Here is a 9,803-nt window from a genome sequence, read left to right as displayed (position 1 = left end):
GGAATCGTATTCTTTCCCTCCCTCCCCACCCTTCCCGTAGCCCATGTGCAATTTCACTGGGTATTGGAAGTAGAACTGGCACTTTAGCCGGAGTCCTCTGAATCCAAATGAATCCTGGCAAATAATCCTTGGATCTGATTCTAGTCCAAGCTAATGTGATCTTGAACAAGTCATTTTATATCTATCGGCATTCATTTCCTCGCCCGGCAAACGAAGACAGTAATCCTTACCTATTTCCTATGGCTGTTGGGAGAATGAGATGGAAGAACAGAAAGATGGAGGGGAAGAAGGCCCTCTGGAAATGGAAGATGTTTTTTAGTGTTCGACTCTGCTGACAGCAAATTGTTCTCATTAACATCTAAGACACAGCTTGATTATTTCTCACACTCCATTTAAAGTCAATTAAGCCATCTTGTGCCTGGCACAAGCAGTTGCTTAGTACATGGGTGTTGAAGGAGAGAATGAAAGTTGTCATCTCAGAGAACTTGGTAACGACGTAGATGAGGGCCATTTTGATCGGCACACTGACACCCACAGCGGGGAAGGCTGCCGCTTACACATCCTTCCCAGAAGCCAAGCTAAAAGCAGAGCTTCGGGAAATGAGCTTTGGCTGACCCAGAGGCTGCAGCCTTTTCGGAAGTGCCCTGTCTCCAGGAAGGGAGGCAGGGTACTGGTGGAGATGGGGAGGTTCCCACTCAGGTAGAGAGGACGGAGGAGGGCGTGGGGAAATTCAGGGGTGGCTCCCTGCCTGATACTTGCCCAGTGAGGAAGGTTCTCTCTAGGATCCTTGAGTTGGGAGGTTTGGATGGACTTGCATCTTATAAAGGGCAAGAGACTTCAGTCATCCCAAAGAAGTGTGCAACGATATCCCCTAGGGACACACTGGCTGGACACGAAGGACATGCAAAGTCCCAGCTTTTGCAATCACAAGCAAAGCCTTGTGGGAACAAGTCTGCTTTTGGCAAAGAACTCTCTGTCCAGATGATCCAATGATTCTATTAACTCAATGGCAGATTGACACGAGCCCTGAACTGTGTCTCCAGCAGCAAAGAGAGAACACATTGACCCATCAGTGTTTTCTTCTGTGGCCCAATTGGGATCAGTGTCACGTGTTTATGAGAAGGCTAGATGGGGCTAGAGAGCAGTCTGTGGTTGGATAAAGAGGCTGTGGTCAGGAGTTTGGAGCCAGCCTCCAGACTGACCTCAGAGCCTTTGGACAAACTACCTTACATCCTTCCTAGCTGTGTGACCCTGGCAAACTTCTTCCATCTGAGCTGCGGCATCCTTCTCCATTAAATGGGCACCATTATATATACATCCTGTCTCCTTCAAGACTTAAAAAAAAAAACAAACCCTTACCTTCTGTCTTAGTACCATGTATTGGTTCCAAGGCAAGAAGGGCCATAAGGGCTAGGCAAAGGGAGTTAAGTGACTTGCCCAGGGTCATGCAGTTGGGAAGTGTCTGAGGCCAAATTTGAATCCAGTACCCCTTGTCCCTAGGCCTGGCCACTGAACCACTTAGCTACCCCTTCTCATGGCATTCTTATGACATTTAAATTAGATCATTTCGGGAAATTGCTTTGCATATTTAAAATGCTATACTGAGTAATACATTAGGAAACCTATTAGGAAATTTTTCTCTTACTTCTACTGCAGCATCTAGCCTAGAACTGGGCACATAGTAGATGATCAATAAATGATCTTGGGATTGATCTGTATGGGACATCACGACTTCTAGGGGCTGCTTTGATGAGCTACACCTAGAAATGTGGGCCAGGGCCCCTGTCCCTGTTCCTTCAAGTCCCTGCTCAGATATTAGTCTTGGGTTGGACCAACAAAGAGCCCCACCAGCTTGGGGGATGAAGGCTGACTGGCTTTCCTCCTCCTCTTCCTCTCTCAGCTTAACTCTCCTAGACTGTTATTTATTTCCTGATTGGGGGGGGGGGAGTACGTGAGGGGGAAATGATATCATTGCATTATACGTCACACTTCCTCTCTTCAAGCTAAATCTCCCTCCTCCCTAGTTAAGCATTCAAGAATCTAGAGGCTCCTTTTGTCTATAAGTAGCAGCTGAATTGAAGACAAGCTAGAGGAAAGTTAATAAGAAGTTAGCTTAGAAAGGAACTGTAACATGAAAATGACCCACCCTCGACTTGGAGAGAGCTGAGTTACAATGATGTAGTTACATTCTTTTAGCCAGTCCTCCTTGCCATAAAGGGCATACATTGGTGAAATTATGCTCCCTGTCCTAATGATTCCCAGATTTTGACATCCCGCCATCCCTCTCCTCTCCCTGGGCTCCAATCCCACGTCACTAACAGCGGACTTCCCAAACTGGAGGTCTCCAAGAGAGCCATCACATCCTCAACATGTCTAAAACAGAACTCACTATCTTCTTCCTCTCAACTGTCTCCTTTTCTGAACTTTCCTGCTACTGTTGAGGGTACCACCATTTTCCCTAGAGGACTTCCTAGGCTCACAGTCTTAGTACCACTCCCAACTTCTCATTCTTAACCTATCTATTCATTCCATTGAAAAATCATGCTCTAGGGATGAGCTGGGTGGCTCAGTCGATTGAGATCCAAGCCTAGAGACCAGAGATCTGGGGTTCCAATCTGGCCTCAGACACTTCCTAGCTATATGACCCTGGGCAAGTCACTTAATCCCTATTGCTTAGCCCTTTCTGCTCTTTTACTGTGAAACTAATACTGATTCTGAGATGGAAGTTATAGATTTTTTTAAAAAATCATGATCATCTTACCTTTACATCTCTCTCACAAGTCCATTCCTCTCTGTTCACATAGCTACCACTCTCATATAGGTCCTTATCATCTCTCATCTGGATTCAATAACCTTCTAGTGTCCCTGACAATTCTCTCCCTATTCCAGTCCGTTCTGCAATCTGCTGCCAAAGGGATTTTCCTAAAGTATATGTTATTCTTTCACTTAATAAACGAGAGTGGTTCCCCAATACCGCAAGGAGCAGATTTTAAAATCCTCTAGCATTTACAACTCTTCATAACCTGGCATCTTCCTACCTTTTTTAGTTTTACAAAAACAAATACACACACACCAAACAACTTTCTCTTTCTCTCTCTGTCTCCCTCTGTTTCTCTGTCTCTCTCTCTCTCTGACTCTTTGTCTCCCTCTGTTTCTCTGTCTCTCTCGTCTCCCTCCCTCTTTTCTTCCCTCCCTCTGTCTCTCTGTGTCTGTGTCTCTGTCTTTCCCCTTCTCCTTCTCTCTCTCCCTCCCTCTCTCTCTCTCTCTCTCTCTCTCTCTCTCTCCCCTATACTTTACTCCTCTCTATAAACTCAATAATCCAGCTACATGGCTTGAGACTCTTGGCTCATGATGCTCCGATTTCCAATCTCTGAGCCTTTGCACTGACTATTCCTAATGCCCTCCTTACCTCTGCCTCCTAGCTTCCTTTAAGATTCAGCTCAAGGGGACGGCTGGGTAGCTCAGTGGATGGAGGGTCAGGCCTAGAGACGGGAGTCCTAGGTTCAAATCTGACCTCAGCCATTTCCTAGCTGTGTGACCCTGGGCAAGTCATTTGACCCCCATTGCCTAGCCCTGACCACTCTTCTGCCTTGGAACCAATATACAGTATTGAATCCAAGACGGAAGGTAAGGGTTTAAAAAAAAAAGAAGAAGAATTTAGTCTGTGGTTGAGGTTAGGACTCAGACTGTGACCTGGTTATGGGTCAGACTATGGCCAGGATTTGAGGTCAATCTATAAATTAAGTGAAGGGATCAATTAATTCCTTTACTTGATGAATAGTGCTTACATTGTACAAAGCCACATACCTGGAGGAGGATAAGAGTAAGATACCTTTGCCCTAAAGGACCTTAGAGTCTGGTAGAGGAGATAAGATGGGAAGGGAGATGAATATGCATAGCAGTCATGCATAAGAATTATACTTCCAAAGTACAAAAGGAACTCAGGCAGATGATCAAGTCATCACTTCTATTGAAATGATGGGAGGGAGACCAGGCAAAATTTGGTGGAAGAGGAAAAGGGACTTGAACTAGACTTGAAGGATCATTAGAACTGGATAGATTGAAGGATCAACTTGAAAAAGGAGTTCAGAAGGGGGTATCCAGGTGGTTTAGTGGATTGAGAGCCAGGCCTAGAGATGGGAGGTCCTGGGTTCAAATGTGGCCTCAGACACTTCCTAGATGTGTGACCCTTGGCAAGTCACTTAACCCCCATTGCCTAGCCCTTACTGGTTCTTCTGCCTTGGAACCAATGCAAGTCACTAAGAAGGTAAGGGTATAAAAAGAAAAAAAAAAGGAATGCAGAGCTGGGAAAGTTCAACTAGCCTAACATGGTAGAACATGAGGTAGAGAAGGGGAAATATTCTGCCTACTTCCTGCTGGAGATACCAAATATCCTACTCTAGAACTAGAAGGGGCCTCAGAGACCACCTAGGCCAACTCTCTCATTTTACTGGTGAGGACACTGAGATCTAAAGAGACTAATAGATTTGCCAGAGATCACACAGATAGTTAAGTGTCACTCACATCCTGTGAATCTCAAGCCAAATCTTTTTTACACTGTACTATACAGCAGGAGTTAGAGATGGAAAGGTAGGGTGAGGTCAAATAATAGAGGATCTTGAATGGCAAGTTAAATTAAGAGTGTAGATTTTAATCAATAAGGAGTAAGAAACACAGAAATAGCTAAGAATAAGCAAGGTAGCTGCAAGATAAAAGAGTTCACAATGAGGAAATCCACAGCACTCCACTCCCTCCCCATTTTAATGACATGATAATATATCTATATTTCAGATCAGTTTGCTTACCATCTCTGAGAAGGGGAAGGGAAGGGAAAAAGACAATTTGAATCTTATGATTTGGGGAAATATATGTTGAAAATTGTTATTACGTGTAATTGGGAAAATAAAAGATTTCTGAAGAAATTTGAGTGACAGAAAAAGTCATTCAATTTACAAGTACTTAGTGAGTGCCTACTAGGTGCCAGGAGTTGGCCTAGGTTTTAAGGATGCAAAGATAAAAATGAAATAGTTCCTGCCTTCAGAGAGTTTACATTCTATCAGGGGAGACATGCCTATCTAAGTAAAGGTAGAGGGTGTGTTTAGTGGATCCCAATCTCAAGATAAGGCAGAGTCCCGACAGAGTAGACAAAAAAAGTTAAAGTTGCCTTAGGCTGCATTAAGAAAGTTAGACTGTCCACACTTACAAAAAATGAACAATATGGAAATATGTTTTGCATGAGAATATATGCATAAGGCAGATCGAATCCTTTGCCAGCTCTGGGAGTGGGGAGTGAAGGAAGGAGGGAGACCATTGGATTGGATAATTTCAGAAAAGTTATGTGGATATTCGTTATTAAATGTAATTGGTAAAAGTTTAATTTAATTTAATTAAAAACAAAAAGGAAGCTAGACTATCCAGAATGAAGTGATGGTCAGTCAAGCAATCCATGAATTAACTAGCACAGATTAAGCTTGCTACATGTTACAAATACAAAGAATAAAATAATTCCTGCTCACGAAGTGTTTGTTCTAATGGGAAGAAGATCTTTAATCCTGTCATACTTTTTCCTGGTCAGAGCAGATCCGAAGTAATGGTGTTAAATTTTGAAGATTTTAGAGAGCAGGTTGTCAAGCTAGAGACTCTCTTGAGCAGTGTAACCAGGATAGCAAAGGGATTATCGGCATTGTCATATGGATTTGTTGAAAAGCCTAAGAATGTGTAGCCTAAGAAAAGGAGACTTTGGGAGGTGCAGTGGAAAGAGCCCTGGGCCCAAAGTCTGGACGACTTGAGTGCATGTTGGAGTCTGATTGCAGATCAAAGCATGCCATCTTGTCCTTTATTTCCTTTATGAGTTTTTTATTGTATGTGTGATATGTGTCTTCTGTCAAGGCATGAGCAATATAGAAATATATACTACATGAAAGCATTGATATAACTAATCTATATCAGGCTATTTATTGCCTGGGGGGGGGGAGGAAGGAAGGGAGAAAATCTGAATTCTAAAATGTCAGAAAACAATTGTCAGAAATTGTTTCTAGGGGCAGCTGGGTGGGTCAGTGGATTGAGAGCAAGGCCTAGAGATGGGGAGTCCTGGGTTCAAATTTGGCCTCAGACACTTCCTATCTGTGTGACCCTGGGCAAGTCACTTACCCCCATTGCCTAGCCCTTACCACTCTTCTGCCTTGGAAACAATATACAGACAGAAGGTAAGGGTTTAAAAAAATTTTGTTTCTATATGTAACTAAAAAAAAAACTTGTTAAAAAAAGAGGAATTCATATCTAGCATCAGAAGCTTCACTGTATGACTACAGGTAGGTCACTTAATCTGCCTAGGGTTCCTCATCTGTAAAATGGGAACAATAGCACCTACCTCCCAGAGTTGTTGTGAGGATCAAATGAGATAATAATTGTAAAATACTTAATAGTACCTGGCTCACTGTAAGCACTATGTAAATAATGTCAGCTGTTATTGTTATTTAAAGTGCTGTTTTAGGATTCAACTTGTTCTGATTGGCCACAAAAGCCAAAAGTTGGAGCCACATCTGGAAACTACAGAGAGATTGGTTTCATTTAGATGTAATGAAAAGGTTCCTGGCAATCAGAGCAATGCCAAAGTAGAGTGAGCTGACCTGGGACGTTGTATACTTGTTTCTTGCCCTGCAGCCTTTCAGAGGAACATTTAAGGATATTGGAGAAGGGAAGGATTCTTGTGTGGATTGATTTAGAAGACCTCTGAGCACCCTTCTAACTCAGATTCTGCAAATAACTGTCTTTAAACATTTTTTTTAACTTGATTTTATTTATTTTAAAATGAAGTCTTATTTTCCTGTCTACATTCTCTCTTTCCCACCCACTCCCCAAATGAGAAAGAAAGAAAAAATAAAACCTCTATTCCAAACACATATACTCACACAAAATAAAGTAGACACCGGCCGTGCCTGGAAAAAAAAAAATTATGCCTCAGTTTGTACTCTGAGAGTCTATCACCTCTCTGTCAGGAAGTGGGTGACATGTTTCATTTTGAGTCCTCTGGAATTGTGGTTGGTTGTTGAAATACACATATTATTAATGCCAGAGAATTTGACTCTCCAAAGGATATAGGCATATATTCTGCAATTGTGCCTGAATATAAATAACATGATTTTGTTGTCATATTTCTGTTACACTTCTAAATGGAATAAATGACGTTTTGAAGATATAAGATGGCGGTCCTACCTTATTTGATAGGGAACTATTGAATCTTTGGGGGGAAGGTAGAAGGAGGTGGCATGGTCAGATCTGTGTTTTAGAAATATTGGGAAGTATCGATCACATAGTTCCATAGGGAGGTGATTAAGATTTTGATGCTAACAGATCACTCTGCTGCAAATCTGAATAACATGGAAATAGGATTTGCACAATGATACATGTATAACTCGGTGGAACTGCTTGTCAGCTTTGGGAGGGGGGAAGTAAAGAGTGGGGGGATCATGAATCATGTAACCAATAGAAAAATATTCTAAATAAAAAAAAGAGAAAAAAATAAACATTGGGAAGCAATATGGATTTGACTCTCGAGACCAGGGCACCCGGGTCTTAAAGGAATAGATTATGGTTACATTCTTCTCTGCATAGGGTCACTCTTTCCCAAAGGATAAGAGCTTAGAGATCATCTAGACCAATTCTCTCATTTTATAGATGAGTAAAATGAAGCTCACCGAAGGGAAGAAATGGGATCAGAATTGCATATAAGCAGTTCATCCATTGTAATTTGGGATTTGAACATAGAGTTGCCTCTCTGGGAATATATTAAAGAACTTATTCCTTGATTATATCTTTCTGAGAAATGGGCATGTCTTGGTCTTACAGAGGACAACCCAAGTTGCCAGAGTTCCTACCTCTCATGCCCAGCCAGCTCCCAGATTTCTATTCTTCCTCTTCTTAGGAAACAGACATGGAAAGAAGTCCCAGCGGGTTGGTCGGGTCTCTGAAGATAATGGAATTGTTCAGGGGACACAGAGACATCTGGTCCATGTCAGGAAGTGGCCTAGATCTGCTATGGTCCTTGGGTTGGGCTGGAGAATCACTGTTTATTAAGGGGATAGATTATGTTTATCTAGGAAGACCCTGGGCCTCTTAGGCAGCCTGATTCATCTGGAAAGGGTCAGCTAGACCTTTAATGAGGAAAGCTTGTGTGCATGTGGTTATCTGTTATGTATGCATTATTTTATGACTAGTATGTGTTCTATCCACTGTGACTATATTATGGATGGTTCTGTTGTCTTATGTATCTTGTGTGTCTTGCTATGTTTGTCTTACACATGTTGCATGATATGCTACACATACATATGTGTCTGATATGTATATATGTATATCTGAGTGTGTGTGTCCCTGTGTGTGCTGAGGATTGTTAGCCCAGAGAAGCAGAAGTTGGAATTCTCAATTTCCCACCCCAGCCCCTCAGGAAAAGGCATTGAATAGTAATTGCAAAAGAATGGAAGCAGGAGAAGCCAAGAAATATTCTGGAAGATGTGTCCTAGGTTGCCTGGGCTATTGAGTTCATAAAATGGATTGTGGGATATAAGCTGGGATGTCATCCTTGCACAGGGGTCATGCTAATCTTCTCTGGCTTGTTTCCAGTTTTTGTATATGTACTGCCAAAGTGAGCACAGTAGGAGATAAGTTTGGGAAGGTAGGTAGAGGCCAGGTGAAGGGTGACCTTAAGAATCCCAGAATTTGAGTGTTGAAAAGGATCTCAGGGCCATTGAGTATAATTCATACTTGAAAAGAATCTTCACTATAACATTTTTGACAAGTGGTTATGTGTGCAGCCTCTTCTTGAAACTCACTCAAAAGGAAGAGTCCATCAGCCTTAGAGTAGCCCATTTGGGGTTACTTTGGAATAGCTCTTATTGTGACGTTTCCCCGGACATCAAGACTCTCTCTTTGCAACTTTCCTTCCCTCCTTGCTCTGAGTTCTGCTCTCTGGGGACAAATAGAACAAGTTTAATCTCTTTCCCACAAGACAGTCCTTCAAATACTTCAGTCAATAGATTAAAAAAAAAAGCCATTTATTAAGCTTTTCTTATGTGTCAGGCATCCTCCTAAGTGACAGGGATACAAAGAAACTGCTATTGCATTGCCTTCTTTGATCTCCCCTTCCCCAGGTTAAATCTGCCTAGACTCTTTCGCCATCCATCCTATGACACAGGCTCAAAGCCTTTCGCCAACCTAGTTGCCCATTTGATGGACACTCTCTGGCTTTTCAGTGTCTTCCTCAAACTATAATGCCCAGACCTGTATAGTATACCTGAGATAAACTTTGAGGAGGGCAGAATCCACCCATTGAGACACTTGTCTTCCTGCTACTGGAAACTATGCCCCTCCTACTTCAGTCCAAGATCCCATTAACTTTTTGGGCTTCCACATCACCCTGATGATGATTCAGCTGAGGATCCACTAAACTCCCAGACCTTTTTTAAGAACAACTGCTGTCCAACCCATCTGGAAAAGTTGATTTTTTAATTTTGAAGTGCAAGACTATGCTTCTCTTTTGAATTTCATCTGATTAGACTTAGCATAATGCTATGTAAAGAAATTTTAAGGCCCTCATTGGGTTAATGATGCCTAACATTTATCTATAGTCTATGGGAGCTGGGGCTGCAGAGCAAGAGAGTGATGTGATCAGAGGTATTCGTTAAGATGATCACTCTGGAAGTGAGTTCTGGATAGATTTGTTGGAGGTAGCAAGGTTTGGAGAGAATAGGGGTGCAATCATTGGAAATTGGAGAAGAGGAGATTAGAAGGAAATCATGGAGGCAAAG

The 9,803-nt window shown here is 42.2% G+C and overlaps 1 non-coding gene across 1 annotated transcript; it reads right to left on the bottom strand.

Moving 5' to 3' along the window:
• Positions 1-8,541: 8,541 nt before the first annotated feature.
• Positions 8,542-8,649, bottom strand: LOC130456641 (U6 spliceosomal RNA). The gene has a single exon (XR_008915710.1). It is a non-coding gene; the product is annotated as a U6 spliceosomal RNA (small nuclear RNA).
• Between the last annotated feature and the right edge of the window lie 1,154 nt (positions 8,650-9,803).

This window comes from Monodelphis domestica, chromosome 1, assembly GCF_027887165.1.
Source record: "Monodelphis domestica isolate mMonDom1 chromosome 1, mMonDom1.pri, whole genome shotgun sequence".
Taxonomy (NCBI): domain Eukaryota; kingdom Metazoa; phylum Chordata; class Mammalia; order Didelphimorphia; family Didelphidae; genus Monodelphis; species Monodelphis domestica.
Note: the sequence above shows the minus strand (reverse complement) of the source record. Positions and strands in the feature narration are given on the sequence as shown.